This window comes from Corvus kubaryi, unplaced genomic scaffold (assembly GCF_017639235.1).
Source record: "Corvus kubaryi isolate FWS band 111438036 unplaced genomic scaffold, C.kubaryi_AGA036_p1.0 37149, whole genome shotgun sequence".
Classification (NCBI taxonomy): Eukaryota; Metazoa; Chordata; class Aves; order Passeriformes; family Corvidae; genus Corvus; species Corvus kubaryi.
The window spans coordinates 203449-223031 of record NW_024581039.1 but is presented as its reverse complement, the minus strand read 5'-3'; the positions used below and the strand labels follow the sequence as shown (position 1 = coordinate 223031).

General features: G+C 56.3%; 3 long non-coding RNA genes across 4 annotated transcripts in view; 2 read left to right on the top strand and 1 right to left on the bottom strand.

Annotated features, from left to right (window-relative positions):
- Positions 1-19583, bottom strand: part of LOC121661374 — a 107251-nt gene that overhangs the window by 9267 nt on the left and 78401 nt on the right. For both annotated transcript variants that reach the window (XR_006014942.1, XR_006014943.1), the window contains exon 9: positions 129-224. This is a non-coding gene — a long non-coding RNA (uncharacterized LOC121661374). The remainder of the gene's footprint in view (positions 1-128; positions 225-19583) is intronic.
- Positions 4329-7794, top strand: LOC121661376. Its single transcript, XR_006014945.1, has 2 exons — positions 4329-4887; positions 7437-7794. It is a non-coding gene; the product is annotated as an uncharacterized LOC121661376 (long non-coding RNA).
- The window catches only part of LOC121661375, a 6204-nt gene continuing 4923 nt past the window's right edge, over positions 18303-19583 (top strand). The window contains exon 1 of the long non-coding RNA XR_006014944.1: positions 18303-19448. This is a non-coding gene — a long non-coding RNA (uncharacterized LOC121661375). The remainder of the gene's footprint in view (positions 19449-19583) is intronic.

Here is a 19583-nt window from a genome sequence, read left to right as displayed (position 1 = left end):
CACTTTCCAAAATGGACTCCTGGGAGAGTGTTATCCATGGAAGAGCCTTTGGGAAAGGTGGCTGTAGGCGGACACGTACAAATATTTTGCTTTTTTGTGGTTTCCCTCATGGCCACAAACAGACAAACCTGGAAGTGGGGAGTAGACACGGGACAGGCGTGCGCTGGGATATCCTGGGAGTCATCCTGATGATTCCCCAGAAGGTGAGGACAAGCGTCCCAGACCTGGGAGTGAGGTGTAAACAGAACACAGGTTATTAAAGCACTGTAATGGGGTGGTAAGGAGCTTAGAGGCTCTGGAATTAAATGTGCTCCGCCGCTGCTGGCAGGGAAACACCCTCCCCGCCACGGAGCAGGGCATTCCTGGGGCAATCCAAGGGCGGAGACGCTGTGTCCGGGATTGTCCCTCTTATTTAGTAACTCCCAAATCCCCAAACTCCCCCTCGCAACAAGAGCATCGTAGCTCTGTGTCCCTCCTTGTGTCGCCCGGCCCAGGCAGCCAAACCCGGAATGAGTTTGGGAATCGGCGAGAAGTCCTGTCCAAAACCGGCCACGCCGTTACTGTGCTAATGAACGAGCCGGCAGCGGGATTTCTGGGAGAAGGCGCTGTCATTTCGTACGGAGCAGCGCTTAATTCCTACAACGGGTGCGGAGGGAGCGGCCGGGCGCTGGCAGTGCCCGCGGAACCGGAGCGCGTGCGGCTCGTTCCTTGTTGTCCAAACAGCTGTTCCCGATCGGCCTCCCTGCAGGTATCGGATTGGGGATTAGTGCTGCTTCACCTGCTCGTGCAGCACAAGGAGTGGATGTGTAATTACATTAACCACGCTCCAGCTCCCCGCGCTCGCTTAGCCCCGCTCGCTGGCAGCGCCTCCATCCCGCGGATTTGCTCCCTTCCCGCGTTTATTTTCCAGCCCGATGTCCCTGTTCCAGGCAGGAAGCCGCACACCTGGCAGCACCTTCCAGCTTGCTCACCGGGCGCCCCAATTTGCAGCCTGGTGGTTCCTCTTCCAGAGGAAAGATGCTGCTTTTCCAGCCCATCTGGGACCGTTTCCAGGAGACCCTGGGACAGGGAGGGATCTTTGCGTGATGCTCCCTGCACCTCAGGAGCCTCTGGGGGGGGGGGGGGGCGCCATGAAAATTGTGGAATTTCTGGTGGAAATTCTGGGAACAGGCATGAAAACTTTGAATGAGAACCTCATGCCCCCAGGGTGAGTCACATCTCAGTCACTCCCCAAATCCACAAAGATTTAGCGTGTTCCCAAACTCGCCCCCACACTTCCCACTCCGTATTCCTGACTGAGTCTCCTTAAGGCATCTTTATTTCATAGCTCCATCCTAGGAAACCCAGGATTTGCCTCTGTCAGAGCTCTAATAAAAGGAGAAAACAATCTCAGACCTGGGAAGCTGCTCCAAGACTGTGTGAAGTTTCTCTAGGGATGATGCTGGATTCTAAGTGCAGTTCTGGTCTGGGAATCCCTGGAGATTGAGCGACCCTTAACCAAAGCAAGTGCAGGGCCTTGCTGCCATCCCACCGACTTGAAACCAGGGAAAAACCCGGATTTGGGGGTTTATAGCCCCCCCTTGCTGGGATGTGCCCCCTTCCTGGCACAAAGCCCCCGCTGTCCCCCTGGCCTGGCAGCGGGAGGGAGCGGCGGAGCCGGAGGGCAGCTCCCGGCTGAGCCCAAACGAACGCGGCTTAAGAGACTTAAAGGCCTTGGATCTCCCCTTTGGAGCGGGATTAGAGAGTGTTTGTCCTCCAGATTCACACCAGCAGGAGCGAACTTTAATCTCCTTCAGGGCCTTGTTATCCTCTTTTCTGAGACTCATCCCCTTGGATGCGAGGCATCTCCAGAGGTTCCCAGCATGGAGAGTCAGGCTGCACCCTTCAGGCGCCCATGGGCGGAAGGTGGAGCAGGGAATTGCCCTTGCCTGTGGCTGGGTTATGTGGGGAGGCTGGAAAACCTCTCCATGACCTGGATCTGCTTGATGGGAGCTAGTTGGGGCCAATTAACTCCCGATCATCCACATTCCCTGGGGAAGTTTTGGAGCAGTTTCAAACACCAGGACACTTGAGCAGCTGCCTGTGATAAACAGGTGCTCCCTCACCCCTCAGGTATGGGATTTTATTAATTTTTCCAGTGATCTGGTACTTCCTATGGATAATGGACAAGGTAGATGATTAATTCCCATTTTTTTTTGGTGGAGAAAGAACAGAAGAACAGAAGAAAGTGAAGAAGGAAGGGAAGCTATAATGAGACACATTCCCATGTAGTTATGTTTGAAGAATCACAGAGTACAGTTCTTCCATCCTCTGCAAAGCCACGGAACATTTCAAAAGGACATTCAGCCGGGAATATCGCAGTTCATCCCCTCATTCCACCATTCCCCAATGAAAAATTCCAACAGCAATAAAGCAGGGAACTCGCTGTGCCAGTGGCAGCCTTTGAACGGATGGCTTGGCGAGAGAGAGGAGGGAAGGAAGCACTCAAAGCTCTCATCAGATGCTCCGAAAATTATTTCAGCTGCTAAAAATGCTAAACAAATTTGGATTTCAAAGGACATGTTCCAAACCCTTCCCCTTTGATAATTGCTTTTTTAGGTTTTTTTAAGCCATCTGTCATATATTTCATTCCAGTCTCAGAGGGCCGATGTTCCCCTCCCTGGAGCGCCCGGGATGGGGGATGTGGCAGCTCCCCAGTGAGGTTTTGGGACCCCTTCCAGGGCCTAGAGGGGCTCCAGGGAAGCTGGAGAGGGATTTTGGAAAAGGCGCGGAATGCCAGGACAAGGGGGAATGGCTTCCCACTGACAAAGGGCAGGGCTAGATGGGATACTGGGAAGCAGTTCCTGGCTGCGAGGGTGGCGAGGCCCTGGCACAGGTTGCCCGGAGCAGCTGCGGCTGCCCCATCCCTGGAATTGTTCCAGGGCAAGTTGGAATAACCTGGGCTCGTGGAAGGTGTCCCTGCCATGGCAGGGGTGGGACTGGATGATCCCTGACGGCGCCTCCATCCCGAGCGGTCCGTGGCTCTGCGCTCGCCCCGCGCTCCCGGCGCTCCGCCGCTTCCCGCCGCTCCGTGAGGGGGAAGCGGGGGCACAGCGCCACCTTGTGGCGCGTTCCCTGCGGCAGCGCAGTCTGGCTCACGGGCCGGGGAAGGGCCGGGGCGGGCGGGAAGGGACCCTCCGCACCTTCCGCTGCCCCGGGCTGCTCCCAGCCCCTTCCAGCCTGGCCTGGGACACTGCCAGGGATCCAGGGGCAGCCACAGCTGCTCTGGGCACCCTGGGCCAGGGCCTCACCACCCTCACAGGGAAAATTTCTTCCCCAAATGCCACCTAAAAGTCCCCAGTTGAAGGCCGCCAGCTCAGCCGTCCCTCACGGCTCGGCCCCGCTCCGGCAGGTTGTGTTCCATTCCCAAAACAATGTGGTGGGAAGGTTTGAGATGTGCAAAACGCTTTCCATGTGGTGATGTTGTTGGAAAAATATTTGCTCCCAGCTCGGAGCGCAGCATAAAGCAGAGGGTATTACATGCCGTCCTAAGGAATGAGGAGCAGCCTTTTCCCACTGCTGGGGAAGCGGGACGCTCTCCGTGGAAAACAGGATGTTATTGCCTGCCGATTTTCTTCTGGGGTTAGGATTTCAAATATCACTCGCAAATACCAGAGCTCGTGCTGCTCTTTGCCAGACTGATAGCCCACACTGCGATGTGTAATCCTTTGGTGAACATCTTGGAGCGCTTATGTCATGGCTGAGGTACCGGGGGAAAAACAGCAGCTGATTCTGCAGGGTTTGGGAAATGTTAGGGTTTCTGCTAATACCGGGTGCTTCGCTAGCCCAAACACGTGCTGTGTGAGCTGCTGAGGCGGCCCCGCTCCCATTGCAGTGGGAGGATGGATGTGACCTGGGACTGCCATGGCACAGTGACACCCACATCCCTCGGGACGGTGAATGGTCCTTTGGGGTGGTCCTGGTGGCCCTGCTCCCTTGGAATGGCCCCACAGAGGACTCCGGGAGCCCCTGGCTGGGTGTCCACACCCCAGAGCATCCGGCAGAAGCCGTTTTGGTGCTGTGCTGGAGAGGGATTTATCCCCTTTCCAGCCCCAACTCTTTTCGTTCCATGTGCTGAGGACCTTGGGCTTTATTATTTTAAGTCAGGCCTCTGAAATCTGATGGTCCTAAGGGTCTCTTTTGACATTATAGCAACATTTTAAATGGATTTGTAGGGAATGCACAAGAGACGGGGAAAGTCTGGCTACCGTAGCGTGTGCTGACTGCAGGCAGTGAGGCTCTGTGGTGGCAGTGCCAGAGGAGCCCCAGACAGAGCCGGGGGGGCTGTCCCTGCCAATACCCCCCGAAATGCCAGGGAAGCACCTCCTGCAGCCCTCTGGCGAGGCAGGGCTCAGTGGCGAGGCTGGGCACGGCATCCTGCCGGGAGGACACTCACGGTCCCAGTTTCCCCCCCTGACTCACACAAGGAAAGGGAACAGCTTTGGGGGGTCCCAGTGTCACCCCCAGTGTCACCGGCAGCCAGGGCAGGGGCTCCCCGAGTCCCTCACTCAGGCTTTAGGCTCAGCCTGCCCCTGGGCTCCTTCCCCGAGCCCCCAGGGGCTCTGCTCGTCCCGGGTGGGGTCAGTGCCACCTCAGGACTGACCTCAGCAGGGCGGCAAAAGCCGAAGCTCCGGACACGGCAGAGCCGCGGTGGGACACGCTCAGGTGGCACTGCTGAGCTCCAGGGCGAGGATCCACCCCCGCTGGGAGCTCCCACAGGAAAAGGAACCGGGGACCGTTCCCGGCCATTCCCGGGGGGTGCGGGGCTCAGCCCTGGGCACAGAGCTCAGCCCTGAAGCCTCGCTGCTGTGTCCCCACAGCTCCTTCCCTCAAGCAGCGCCGAACCTCGTGCGTAAATTGGGAACGAACGCTGCCGTGCGGGCGGGATGAGGAAGCGGGGCCGGCCGAGCCCCCGGCAGCGCCCGGAGCCGGCGGGGGCTGCGGCCGCGGCGTGCGAACGCCACGCTGGCTCCCCGGTGCCAGCAGCCGCGGCTCAGCTGCTGGCAGCCGGGAATGTGCCGAGGGAGCGGCGCGACTGGATTAAAAAAAGGCTATAGGGTGACCAGATGTTCTGGGCACCAAACCAGAACAGCGAGGGGGGGCCGCGGCTCCCCGGCAAAGCGCATTAGGGCCGGCCTGGCGCAGAGCGGGGAGCGCCTGGAGGCTGCAGCCAGCGTCTCCCCGGCCAGGGATGGAGGGATGGATGGATGGAGGGAGGATGGATGGATGGATGGATGGATGTGCAGCCCCGGCTCCCTCTGACCCTGGCACGGAGCTCGCTGGGCAGCCCACGGTACCTGAGGCACCTCTCCGTAAGGGACAGGACACTCCTGACAGCCCTAAAAGCCCGGCAGGATGGCAGCAGGCCCGGCCGACGTGTTAGGGATGTGCTGCATCCCGGAAGCTTAAAAGGGCCTTTATCCTGGCCTGGGATCCATGATTATCCTGGTCTGGGAACCAGGATCGCCAGGCATGGAACTGCCTGGCCCGGTTTCCCTCCTGTCCTGCTTGAGGCTGCCCCCGGGGACAGCACCAGCTCCTCCCAGCCCCGGTTCCTGCTGTGAGCAGAGCCAGGGCTGTGCCGGGCTCTGTCCTCACACCGGGTTAGAGAATCCCTCGCATTTATCCATGAGCAGCCAGGCACTGAAACCAGGAGAAGAGCTGCTGTCCTGAGCAGTGGCTTGCTTTCAAGGTGACACCCCGGGATATCACAGGGGGAGATGGGAAAATGGGTGCCCCGGGAATATTGCTGCAGTTTCAGGGAAAAGGAAGATTTCTGACACTCCCCTCTCCCTTCAGACGCTGCAGGAAGGGCAGGGATGGCCGCAGTGGGACAAAGCCCCCAGTTCCAGTTCCCAGTCCAGCTCATCCCTCCTTCCTCCTCTCCCCTTCCCAAAGCATCCGGAGTTTTGCTGCTTGGCCCCTTCTACTCCCATTCCCACCAGTCCTTCCCAAAGCAGATGCACGGGCTGGTTTGCAGGAGCGGAGCCTCGCGTGACTCCTGCAAGAGCAGCAAGCCCAAGAGCAGGAGAAAATCCCACTTGGAAATGAGCGGTTCCCCCCTGAGATGAAGAATAGTGGGAAATCAAGGCAAGTTAAAAGTCCTGGAAACTGTTCCCTCCTGCTGGAAGTTTAGCACTGTGCAAGAGCCAAGTCCCCAGACATCAAAGTATTTACAAATTAAAATAAAGTCAGCTCTTGTGGTGCTGTAGGAAACAGGATGGGCTGGTGGAGACCCAGTGTGGGGCTCTTCCCACGGGGAGAATTCCTGTGGGGAGGAATTTTCCCCTGTGGAGCCGCTGTGTGTGGCTGACAGGGAATTGGGATGGTGGGTATGAAAATGACCCTTTAAACCCAGATCAGCACTGCCACGCCTCCGGGCCATGTCCAGGGCAGGTGGGATGGATGTCCTGGAGGAGCCAGCGTCCTTCCCATGGCTCCAAAGCATCCCAAGCGGCCAGGCTAAAGCAGACCCCAGATTCTGGAGGCTTAAATGGGGTTGGATGAATTCCTCCTTTGTTCGTTATTTTACTGGTATCAAACAAGCAACTTAAAAGTGCAAAGCTTTGGGACTAAAAATAGCTCAGCTGTTCAAGTGGTGATTTGGTTTTGGGGAAAAAAAAACCCCTCTATTTCAATCAGCTCTTTTAAGGGCCGTTTGAAATTACAGTTTTTAAAATAAATTTTTTTTTTTTCGGTGGAGGAAATGTGTTCTTCAAACTTTCCACCCCTTGCCTGCTTGTGCTTCAGCCTGAGCACAAGTGGTGGCTGCAGAGGATGGTGGAAAACAAGTCTGGGTGGGCTGGGGGAAGCAGACGTGGATTAAGTCCTTCATCCTGCAGTTCTTGCACACCCCCCTCCTGGCTGGGACGTGCCCCTGTTCTTCATTCCGTGGTTTGAAGGGCAAGGTTGGCACTCCAATGTTGACAAAAGCCCCAAATCCCTGGAGCCAGAAGGGATGGGAACAGCAGAGAGGGAAGCCTCGGCTCCCAAAATGGATGGTGCTCCCTAGGAATGAGCAGTTGTTTTCCTTGCGTTTCAACTCATTCCAAACGCAATAAACTCCCAATTAAAGAAATGAATCTGTGCTCACAAATGCAAATCGGAACCCACCAGTTCTTCCAGCCCGTATCCAAGAGAAAATTCCCGTTCCCTTCCCTCTCCTAGCCCCCTCAGCCTGGGTGACAAGCCTGGACAGTGCTGGGTGCAGGGACATTATCCATAAAGCCTGTAATCCAATCCAGCCCTTCCTACAACAGTTTCACAGCACGCCGGGATTTTTTTAAGGATATTTTCTATTTTCATCCCGTGATCCCATGTAATACATAGTCTTGGCATTTCTTATCACTTCCAACCATGCCTTTCGCAATTTTTTTTATGTTTGTTCCAAATTTCAGGGCTGTGCATCCTTTTTGCCTCAGACCAAAAGCCTATCGCACGTTCTCATCATTTTAATTAAACGAGGGCCAAGCCAGGGCAAATGTTTGATTTTGACTCCAAAGGTGCATGCAAATCACCAATTCCATTTGATTCGGGATGGAAAAGGCTCCCTGCTACATCCTTCCTGGATACGGAATTAAGCTGCCTGCCAAACTCCGGGCTGCACATCACTGTGGGCTGGAAATTAAAAGCTGAATTCCCACACTAAATGGAAGTTGTGCAGGCATTGTTTTTAAGATCCGCAGCGAATCCGACGGCATAAAACTCGGATCTTTTCACTCGAGGCAAGCGCCGTTGGAATTCATCAACTCCCAACAAGCAAAGACTGAAATTTGCATTAAATGGCTCCGGAAACAAAATTTCCCAGCATGGGAATGATCTCCAAATGACTTCCTCTTGTAATGGCTTCCCATTAAAGGCACTTCCAAGTGCAGCTGCGGAGATGGCACCCATGGAAGGTATGAAGCTGCACCTTGAGCTGGAACACGATCCCGGCAAAACGTGCTATTTATATCCGGACAGAGCCGGGACCGTTCCCGACATCTTGGAATGTCAGCGCTGCCTCTGGGAACGGCCGTGCGGAGGAGACGTGGCGCCTGCAGAGCTGACTCCCCACGGAAGCGCCGGAGCTGTGCCGGGGCTGCTCCTTTCTGCTGGCCTTAAAATCATGGAAGGGCCCTGAAAGGCCACTGCGTTCCACCGAGGAGTGGCGGCTCACAGAAGGCATGGAGCAGTGGGAGGTCTGGCAGTGCCCAGGAGGCCCTGGCTTGGCTGGAATGTGCTCTCCCCACCCGGGGAATGCAGATCTCCTTGCTCTGAGAGAGGCCACCCTTATCACCCCAGTGTTCCCTTTTCCTGTTTGGAAGCACTTCTCTTTTTGTTCTCCATGGAGAGCTCCTTGCTGGGACCGTTCTCCAAGCCCGGGAGCAGTGGGAGCAGGCCAGGTCCTCTCCCAGGACATTTCCATGGCTGTGAAATTCCAGAGCTTGCTCACGTACCTGTTCCTTGGCTTTCTTCATCATGCCCAGGTCTCGTTCCTTTCACGGGTTTGGCAGGAATGTTGTGCTTTCCGTGTGGAAGCTGCGAGAACTCTGGACCCACTCGCCGGCACACCCCTCTCCCCGGTGGGTTTCCGGCCCCTCAGCGCCCTCATTCTCCTTCCCTGCCTGTTTTCTTCTGGATCTAAATGTTTTTTCAAACCAACTGGATTTGAGTTATTTATTAGGAGCGTATTTTCCCTGGAAATAAATCGGCGGGGCTGTAATTTGGATGTAATGTTCCCCAAAAGCCATTCAGGCAAAATCTCTTTTTAACTGTGGCTAATTACGGATCCGCGGCTGCTCCGCACCAAAACCGGGAGCAGCCAACGGAATGTTGATTATTTCTCTCACAAAGGGGAAAAATCATAAATTCTTTCTAATGGGATCTTTAATAATAAAAAAGAACATAATCATTACTACCCAAAGATGGATGGCTTCCATGGGGCTTCCTCACCAGCATTTTGTCTGATTCCATCTCCGTTGCACTCGCAGCATTAATTATTGGAGACTAATTAGGCAAAATTGCGATGGAAACCCTAATGAAAACGGGTCTCCCAAACCCTGAACTCCTTTGGCTTCTTCCTTTCTTTCCAAGTCTTCCCGGAGCGCTCAGGGCGTTGTGGGGACCCCCGCCCTCAGTTGGCTCGGCCCGTGCTGGAGTGACTCCAGCTCTCCAGCAGCCACGGACAGCCCTCCCTGCCCCGTGAGTTCCCAGAAGTGCTTCGATTCCTGCTCCTGCCGCTGTTCCGGCGAGCCCCCGCGCCGCAGGTATCTCGCCTGCTCCGTGCCCTCCTCCCAGCTGCGCTGGAAGCGCTTAAGGCGGCTTTGCTGCGGCAGCTCCGCTGCTGCCTCAGCGCAGCGAGGTCACAGGTTCCTCCCTCCCCGCGGGCAGCTGTCCTGGGATCCAACCTGCCGCGGGAGAGCTGCGACCCGCCGGATTTCTGCTCACTCCCGCAGGTTTTCTGCAGAGCAGGGGCAGCAGGGAGAGATTATCCTGCTCCATGCCCCAGCTCCATGCTCCAGCTCCATGCCAGCGTGCCTCTCCCGCTCAGTCATGGGGATAAAAATAGGGGGAAAATATTAGGAAATGGTGTTCCCTCTTTTGTTGGATAATAAATCCATTGATTCCTATGCAACACCCCTAATTTTAGGTGTGGTCAGCTGTCCAGGACCTTGTCCCATGTCTGTGGCCATTGGGAGGATCCAGCACTCCCCCTCTGCCGCAGCCTCCACCACATGGAAGAGCACGTTTCCCTCTCCCACCTTTTCCCAGACTAAACAAGCCCAGCTCTTTCCATGTCCCCTCTCAGGGCATGTTTTCCGTGTCGGATGCTCCTCGCTGCTCTCCCTGGCCCGGCTCCAGGCGCTGCACACACAGCTTCTCCCGGGGCTGTGCCCAGGCCAGAGCTGTTCTCCAGCTGAGCCCTTCCCGCAGCGAGGCTCTCTCCATGTGTCTCCCACATGACATTCCTGTTTGGCCATCCTGGTACCGTGTTTGCTGTTTTTGCAGCAGGATGACATCGTGTGCTCAGCCCAGACACAACCCAGATTGCTTTCCTTGGAAACAGGCCCTCGGATAATGTCTTCCAAAATAAAAATAATCATTACTTGAAGCTGTGTCCTCTCCAGTGTTCCCAGCCAGGCGCAGCTGAAGTTTGCTTCTCCTTTTTTTTGCTGAACCTTTTTCCCCACCATCCATGATCAAGCAGAAAGGCTGTGCATTCCCCATCCCTGGAAGACGGTTTGGGGTGGAATTCTCTGCAGCTCGTGCTGCATCAGTGCAATGGTGATCTTAATAATATGGTTATTTTTTAATCATTCGATTATTTCTTAATCGTTAGGTTATTTCTTAATCATTAGCCCACTGAAAGCAGGATCTCATCAGGCAGGAGGCACTGGAGGCGCTGCTCCTGTGATTTGGGAATTGCACTCTCCGAGTCCAGGGCCCACAAAGCCCCTTTCTCTGGCATCACAAACCCCCAGGGAGCAGAAAGTTTGAGTTACGGAGCACCTTTTCCCTCCGGATTTCTCCCTAGGAGCTGTGAGCTCCAGGAGCCACACCTGGCTCTGCTCCAACACCCTCTCCGTGCCAGAGACCCACCAGCCTCTCCTTAACTCCGAGCATCCTTGGGCTCTCCTGTGGGATGCGGGGGCAGCGTTCCTGCGGCGCTGTGATTGCACAGGATCCACCTGCTGCCCTGCCCCGACAGTCCCGAGGTCTCCTCCCTCCTCCAATCCCTGTGGAATTAATTAAAGGGAAAAAAGGGAAGGAAAGGCCTTCTCTGCCGGCTGCTGGGAGCTGCTTTTCTCTTTCCAGCCGGCCGTGTACGAGGTGTGGGGGGTTAAAAATAGTTGGGAATGGTAATGAAGTGGAGAATGCGATAAACAGAGGAAGAGCCGGAGTTTTCCTGCAGCCCCCAATCACCGGAGCTCCCAGTTCCCCCTCGGCGAGTTCCACCACCATCTCCATTGCTTTTCCCCTCATTACCACAGAAGATTAACGGCTTTGGGTTTGAAAAGTCCACTCTCTCCTCAGCGGGTATTTAGAGGGTGTAATTCCTGATTAAGTTTCACTGCAGCTTCCCAGGGAGCAGAGATCCCCTCAGGAGCTGAGCGGGGTGAGATGGGCCGCAGATATCCCTGTCAGATGTGTGGCACGGCTCCGCGGCACCTAATGGGATTTGCATTGCAGCCATTGCTGCAATAATCTGCCCCCAAAGCTGTTCCCATCACACTTGTTAAGCGTCTCTAAAATAATCAGGAATAAAGGTAAAGCGCTGGGAGGGAGAGATAAAATCACTGCCTTTGGAGGGGTAACCCTGAGCAGCAGCTGGCATGTGCTGGGATCTTGGGCACCCAGGAGCAAATCCAGGGGGTTTCCTGGGGCACACCTTGATCTTACAAACCCCCTGCTTTTAAAAATGCTATATCACTGCGGCCCAAAACTTCCCTAAATGCGGATAAGATGAAAATCTAGCCAAGGAGGGGCAGACCCCGCAGCCACCAGACAATTCCCATTCTTAGATCTGCTCTTTGTGCCTTGAGTTTTGGAGCTGCTGGGGAGGAAATCCCACCTGCAAGTGCATTCCCTAATCCCTTCAACTCTGCCTGAGAAGCTTTCCCCAGCACTACGTATTCCCAGGCCACAAAACTGCACATTAACCTGGTTCTGAAAACTCTTAGAGGAAAAAAGAAGCCTGGAATCACCAGGAATTTTCAGCCCCTACCCAGGAGATGAAACAGAGTTAAACCTGTTGAGTTGGAGTCGATGCTTTTGATAAAGAACAGACTTTGGGGTGGAAAAGGGAGCAAGGCTGAGGTGACACTGCCGGGACCAAACCTTGAGGTGCTCTGTGGGTGCCTGGTGTGTGGGGGGTGTTACCCACACCTTACTCCCAGGTGTAGGCGCTACTCAGGGGTGTGCACGCACAGCGGGAGAGGATCGGCCACGCTTAAGGAGATTATTTTCCCAGTGCCTCGCTCGGGCACGCTGGGAGACGAGTGTTGATATTATTGCTTTCCCCTCCTGATCCTTGAGCCTTTTGCTTGGCTAACAAAGCCCAGAGCAATCCCCAGGGAATTACTGGAGTGATTTCCCTAAGGCCATCCTGTTCTCGCCACGGCAGGATAGAAATGAGGGTTTCTCCGCACCGTCAGCAATGTCTAATCCGCCTTCTCTAACCTGTCTGGCAGCGTGCTGGGAAGAGGGAGCAGTGTGGAGTCAGCAGGAACTGTGAATGTGCAAGATGGGAAAAGGAGTCAATGAAAAGGCAGGGAAAGAGCTTTAAAACTTGGTGGTGTGGCTCCAGAAGAGCCCTCAGCTCAGGGAAACCCTCACTCCATCAGGATGGAGGGAACGCTGGGAGCGCAGTGCAGCCCCCAGGGGGTGGCGTGGAAGGACTCCTCGTCCCGCAGGTGTGGAATCATGGAATGCTGTGGGCTGGAAGGGACCCAAAGATCACCCAGCTCCAAAACCCCTGCCTTGGGCAGGGACGCTGCCAGCTCATCCAGGCTGCTCAGGGCCGCATCCAGCCCGGCCTTCAACGCCGCCAGGAAAGGGGCAGCCCCTCCACGGAATAGTTTGGGTGGGGAGGGACCTTTAGAGGTCAGCTGTTCCAGCCACTGCTGGGTGCTGTGGACGGGTGCCAGATGGACACCCTGTGGGTGCTGGATGGATGCCGTGGCTGGTTCTGCTGGGTGCTGGAGGGTGTCGGAGGCTGCTGGAGGGTGTTGGAGGCTGCTGGAGGGTATCGGAGGGTGCTGGCTGGGTCCTGAGCGCCCATGGGCGCGGCGCTGGGAGCCGCGCTGTTGCAGACACAGCCAGATTGGCCAGCAGATGGTACATCCCACTCTCGGAGAAATATTTGAAAGGGCAACAAAATACAGCAGAAGCCATTTGACAGCCCACATGGCTCCGGAGGAATTAGCCAAACTGGCTCCGCTGGAAGCACAGCCAGCGCTCGGCAGAGCTGGAGCTGCGGCTCAGGGAGCCACCCAAACATTCCCAGCTTTCCGTGCTGGGCTCTCCTCGCAGCCCTGGCGCTCCTTGGGATGTCACTCGGTGGAAGCCTGGGAGACTTCACTCCCGAATCCCAGTGGTCACATCTGGACCACACAAGCCTGCCAGGCACTGAAAAATCCCTGGATTTTCCATCAGTCTCTACTGGAAGAGGGAAAGAAAACCAGGCGCAATTCCTCCCCCGTGCTCCAGAAGCCTCTTGTTCCTCACGCAATCCCTGCAGAGGAGAGGAAATTTCCCAGCCCTCCTGCGTCTCCTCACCCGCCCCGGCTCCGCGTGCCGAGTCTGGAGCTTCTCACCCCGGTGCTCGGCATATGGCACAGCCCTGGGAATTCTGTGAGTGCAAGGCTGGCATTCCGTGCCAGGCCGGGAGAGCTGAGCTGGTCAAAAGCCTCTTCCCACTGAGCTCCAGGAAAAAAGGGCACAGGGGTGAGCAGGGGCTGCTCCGGGGGCGCCTGGGCAAGGATGCTCCAGGCAGGGCAGGAGCCCAGAGAGCCCAAGGGAGGGCTGAGGAGCTGGAGCTGTCACCCACCAGAGGAAGGACGAGTATGGGACAGCGGTGCAGGCAGTGCTGATCCCGAGGCACCCCAGACAAAATAAAGAGCCAGGAAAGCCAGGGAGACGCTCTGAGGGCCGGAGCCCATCTGAGCCAGGCTGGGAGAGCTGGGAATGCTCAGCCTGGAGAAGGGAAGGCTCCAGGGGGAGCTCAGAGCCCCTGGCAGGGCCTAAAGGGGCTCCAGGAGAGCTGCAGAGGGACTGGGGACAAGGATGGAGGGACAGGACCCAGGGAATGGCTTCCCAGTGCCAGAGGGCAGGGATGGATGGGATATGGGGAAGGAATTCCTGGCTGGGAGGGTGCCAGAGATCCTTGAGATCCAGCCTAAAGCATTCCACGATTCCATGCAAGGAGGTCCTGAGGGTCCTAAACATGTCCAGGGGAGAGGCCCTGCCCCGAAGGGATTTCGGCAATCCCGGCACAGCCTCTGTGGCCCCTCCTGCACCGGGGAGCCGATGAATTCCTGCAGGAATGGCAGAGCAGGAGCAATATTCCTGTTTGCCATCGGAGCCCGCACGGAGCCTTTTCCCTCTCTGCTGCCCACGAGTGCAACCGGCAACTGCTGACTGGAACGTTTCTATTGTGGAGTTTATGCTAAATATGCATATCTTAATTGCATTAGTCAAAATAATTAGCTAATATATTTTTGCATAATGACGAGGTAAGCAAATATCACCAGAGCTCAGTGCTTCGTGCCTGAGTAAATTTGGGAAATTAATAGACTCCCAATTTCCTAATTATCTGCCTTTTATTCCAAACTCAAACAATGAAATGCTCCTGCGTTTTGTCATTTAGGTTGAGCCTTGGAAAATTTTAAAGCACCTGTTTTTCCATTTTTCCCCCCTCACTTTAACAAGGAAATAGGAACAGTCCTTCCTCCCCTTCCCTGTTTTAGGCACTCAAAGTGGAGGATCACAAGATCCTGGGCTTCCTGATTTCCAGACGGAGCTTGGGTAGGAACTAGAGTAAAATAATTACAGCGGCATTAAAAGTGAGCAGCAATATTTGGGCATTTAATCCCTCTGGAGCTGGATTGTTTTCAGAGGGGTGTTTCCAGAAGTGTTAGCCTGGAGTGGTCCTAAATCCCTAAAAAACCCCACCGAATTCTGAAAATTGCTAAAAACCCGAAGTATTTTAGAAGGTGTATTCCATTTGTTTTCTGCTATAGCCGGGTGCAGCTCTTCTCCTTTGCCTGGGTCTGACGCTGCCCAGGCTCCGGAGCTCGGGATGGCCCGGGCACAGCCCTGGGGTGGCACAGCACCCGGGATGGCACAGCCCCTGGGCAGGCTGCTCCCGCCGCCCATTCCAAACCCTTTCCCAGCCTCGGGAGTCGGGCTGGGACACGCTCCGGACCGGTGCCACCCCCGGAAGGTGCCCGGCCGCGCTGTGTGGCACGGGCAGGCGCTGACAGCCTTTAGCACCTCGCGGAACCGGCCGGGCTTCCGAGGGGCAGGGAAAGCGGCGATGGAGAGAGCCGGGGACACTGCAGCCGCTCCCTGCCGGGTCCCGGGCCGGTGTCACGGCCGCGGCTCCCGGAGCCAGCCCCGCCGGAGGTGCCCCGAGCCCCGCTCCAGCTCCAAAGCCGCCCCAGCTCGCCGAGCGAGCGGCAAGCCCCGCGTTCCGCGGCGGCTCTGCGCGGAAAGCTGGGAATTGAGGACTGGGTCCTTACAGGACGACGCTCTGGAGCGGCTGAGCGCTCCCTCTCGTCCACCTGTGGAAGTGGGGGCTGCGAGCAGCTCCGAGCGCACATCTGCAATCCCGATTTTCCCGGGGCTTTGTCATCCCTGGGTCTAGAAGGCGCGGGCTGTGACACCAAATCCACAGGGATCCTCCGCGGGGCCAAAGGCAGGTTACTCCTTCCCTCACCAGAAGGAAAGGGAAGGCTTTTCCCGTTTTAGCAGCCCCTCTGGGGCCATCTGCAGGTGTGCGCATTCCCACCGGGTGGGAACGCAAGTGGCAAAGGAAGGACAGAGGGACCAAGAGTCCAACAAGGAGTGGCCACTGCGTTGTTGCCGGGGGCTGCAGGTCCTGGCCAGCCCCAGAGATGGCAAAGCCCATCTGTGTGGGCAGAAAATTCCATGCAATTGTAGAATCATGGAATGGTTTGGGTTGGAAGGGACCTTAGAGCTCATTCCATTCCAACCTCCCTGTCAGGGGCAGGGCCATTGGGAAGCATTCAAAACATGCCGGCAATTTCAGAACCAGTTTGAGCAAAATCCCATGAAACTCCTTCCCAGGGAAGGTTCAGGCTGGCTGTTAGGAAAAAATTCCCTACTGAAAGAGTGAGGAAGCCTTGGAACAGGCAGGGCGGGAGTGCCCATCCCTGGAGGCATTTAAAGCTGTGTGGATGTGGCACCTGGGGACGTGGGTCAGCAGTGGCCTTGGCAGTGCTGGGAACGGTTGGACTTGGGGGTCTTGGGAGGCTTTTCCAACCTGAGTAACTCTGAGCCGCAGAGCAGGAATCCCTTCTGCTTCCCCAGGGCTCTCGTGGCCCCTGGCTGGGGGGGCAGCTGGGTTTTCCAGGCTCTCTGCAGGAATCTGGGGCCGCTCTCCTCATTTTATGCAGATGCGCGGCGGGTTCATCCCGTGTTTGGGATATCGCTGTCAGGAACTGTCTCGGGAAACTTCTGCAATATAAATGAACCAGCTGGTATTAGGGAAAGTGTGAAGCTCTTGTTTCCCTCCTCGGGGCTGGGGGAAGGGAAGGGGAGTGGATGTGCTGCAAGGTTTGTCGCATCGAGCCGACAGATTCCGCACTCGGGAATGTGGCTCCGGCAGGGTCCAGGCCACTCTGATGGGTTTTTTTGCTCCTCCACCCTGTTCCAGGAAATCTGCTGATCTTGTCGCGCCATGTCGCTCGGCAGCTGTTCCTCAGCCCTGTGGCACATTTCCATCTCGTGAGTGCTCTGCTTGGAATTCCGCTGGGAAGCGGGGCCTCACCGCCCAGCCCGGCCTCCTGAGTGAGTTCAGGGACCCTCAGCATGAACTTGTCCACGCTGCCGCTTTGGGCTCATTTCCTCATCTGGGAAATCCAAAATACCCAATGTGAGCAGAATTTTTCCAATAGAAAATCAGGGTCGTGATTCCCACTGCTCCGAGCCGGAGACCTGGGGCTGGGGGATCCTGGGGGTGCACAGGATTGGCCCTGCAGGGATGTGCGGGCCCTGCTCCCTGCACGTGGGATCCCTGTGCTTTGGATCCGCTCTTCCCTCTGGGATGGGGAGATGATGGATCCCCTTACACCCGCCAGTTACTCGCTTGTTTTCCAGCTGGGATGATCGGCACAAGCAGTGAAGTCCGAGGAACAGCTCAGCGCTGCTGTGGGGGATCCACCCGGGGGCTGCCTCCAGCAGGTCCTTGCTGCTCCTGACGTCGGGCCACTCCTTTGGGGTGCTCCAGCCATCCTCTCCTCCCCACTCCCCGATTCTTGGGAGTTTTTCACCCCCCTGGGGATCCCGGCTGTGACGTTTGCAGCCTTTTGTCGCACCCTCGGCCAGACTGGGAGCAATCAAAAGTCATTTCCATCCAGTGCCGGGAGGCAGCCAGGGGTCCCCTGGAGCTCCTGCTTCCAGGAGAGCAGAGGAGGAGGAAGCGCCAGCTCCCGGAATCAGGGAATCACAGCCCATCCCGAGCACACCCCGAGCACATCCCGGCAGCCCGGGCCCTGATTTAGAGGCGGCTGCTCCGTTGCCTCTGTTGGAAGTGGTGCTGTCAGCAATATCCCACGAGTGATTTCTTTATCAAAGGTCATTACCAATTATTTTGTAAAGAACTGACGCTCCGGTAATGACCTGGTTTTATCTTTTTTTTTATGTAGGTCATTTATATTTCATTATTGTCATGTTATGGCCTATCTGCTCCCAACGAGGCACACATTAAACACAGCGCCGTCGCCTCCGTGGCGCAGTTATTGCCCCATATTTCATCTCCCAGTTTATCTCCTGCTCTGGAGAGCATCACTCCTTGTTAGCTGAAGTGCTGGATAAACACACACGCTCCTCCCCAGCACTTGCCCTCTGTATTTCCGTCCCTGCGGACAGCAGCAAGGAGTTTCCTACTGGTTTGGAACCTAGAGCTGGCTGCAGGTACCTGGATGTTCTCACATCGCATCGCAGTGAGAGGAGCCCCGCTACTCCCACAAGGAATCGCTGGAATTGTGTTGTCTTTGCCTGTGGGACGATCCACATGGTGACTTCTTTTATTGAACCACAGGTAGGTCCTGCATCCCCTCAGCTTGCTTCTCCATTCTCGGGGTTGCTCAAGTTCCTGTCACCGAGGCCTGTCCCAGTGCCACTCTTCTAACGGGAAAACTCTCCTTACCACGGAAGCAGGACGTGGACGAAGCTTTTTTCCCAGGACTTTGTGTGTGTGACTCTGTGGCAGGGGAAGTGCTGTTATCTGCTAAAGCCTCCCAATGGATGCACAGGCAAGGAGGAAAATAGCTCCTCACACACACGGAGTCTCAGGCCCAGCTGGGATCTCTCAGCTAAAAACAACAGTGACGAACCCAAAAAAGCCCCCCCAACCCCTCAAATCTCGGGAAAGACAGTAATTCCCACCGCAATCTGTTCTTTCCATGCTGCCTGGTTTATTATTAACCACCACTACTCTTGATTTCTCGTGGCATCGCACCGAGTAGCAATTCCTAGAAGGAATGTCTGGGGTTGGAAGCTGTGTGTAAAACGTGTTTAGGGGGGAAGAGGGTCAGGGCTGCCTCTCTGATCCGTAACCAGGGGCGTCACACTGTCGGGGTTCAGGACAGCCACTGCAGAACCCATTAAATGTGGCAACTTCATCCCTGTTAAATCCTGCTGGGCTTTGGGGCTGCTCTGCTGTTCCTCACATGGCTCTCCAGTTTATCCTGACTGTCTCCTCCACACATGCGGGAAGGAGTGTGGAAGGGAAAACGGACTCGTCCAGCTCATAGATAGCATTGCTGTGGGTATTAAATAAGGACACAGCATAAAATGTATTTTATTTCAGGCTCAGAAGAATCAGGGCCCAATCCTGCCACCATCCTTTCCTTTTGGCAGCATCCTCTTGGCTCAATAATCATCATCGTCATTCCCTCATCTGACCCAAGGAATTCCAGTGGGAATAGCAGGTGCATAGCAGGCAATAACGCCCGACGGTGCTTGGTGTTACCCCCAGAGCCTGGAATGGGGGAACTGGGGCTGCCAGCTGGGGGGAGACTGGCTCCTGATCCAGGGCTCCCGCTCCAGGGGTGCTCCCAACCCATGAGCACGGCTCCAGGCAGCCGGGCTGGGGCTCTGCTCCCGGGCATTGCTGTGAGGAGCCGCCTCAGCCTGCAGGTGATGCGGGGTCCAGCTGCCATCCAGCTGTGGACCTCACAACATTCCCATGCTCCTGTCGCTGCTCCAAGTGGCCAGAGAGTTAATGAATGGCAATTCTGATTAAGCACAGGAGCACCCCGAAAGGAGCTGTTCCTGCATGACCTCACCCTTTTCCCCCAGCTGGACGCCAGGCAGGAACATCCTGGAGCGCAGGGCAATAGCTGTAATGGCTGTCCTTTGCCAGATGTGTGACCGAGAGCAGATGTGACAGATAAGCCAAGAAGGAGCGCGTGTCAGCTCACCCAAGGGCTGGGAGCGCGGCCCCCGCTCGCTCCCGCACCGCTCCCGACCTGCTTGGAAAGCCAGGCACGCAGGGCTTGCGGGGGGTTGATAAATCAGCGGCTCCCTCGCAGCATGGGGGATGTTCTGCTGAAAAAATAAAGCGCCGAAAGAAAGGGTGACCTGACAGATGCCAGGAGAAGTTACGGAGCCAGGCTGCGGATGATGGATGCTGCGGGTGCGAACAGGAGATGTGAGACACGACACCGGCTCCGGGAAAGGTGACAACAGCTCCGGCGGCGCGGGAGCCGGGGACAGAGCCGCGGGGAGCGGGAGGGGGGACGTGGCACAGCCCGAGCCCGGCTGCGGGCGGGGAGCAGGGACAGAACCGCGGGGAGGGGACAGGGGGACATGGC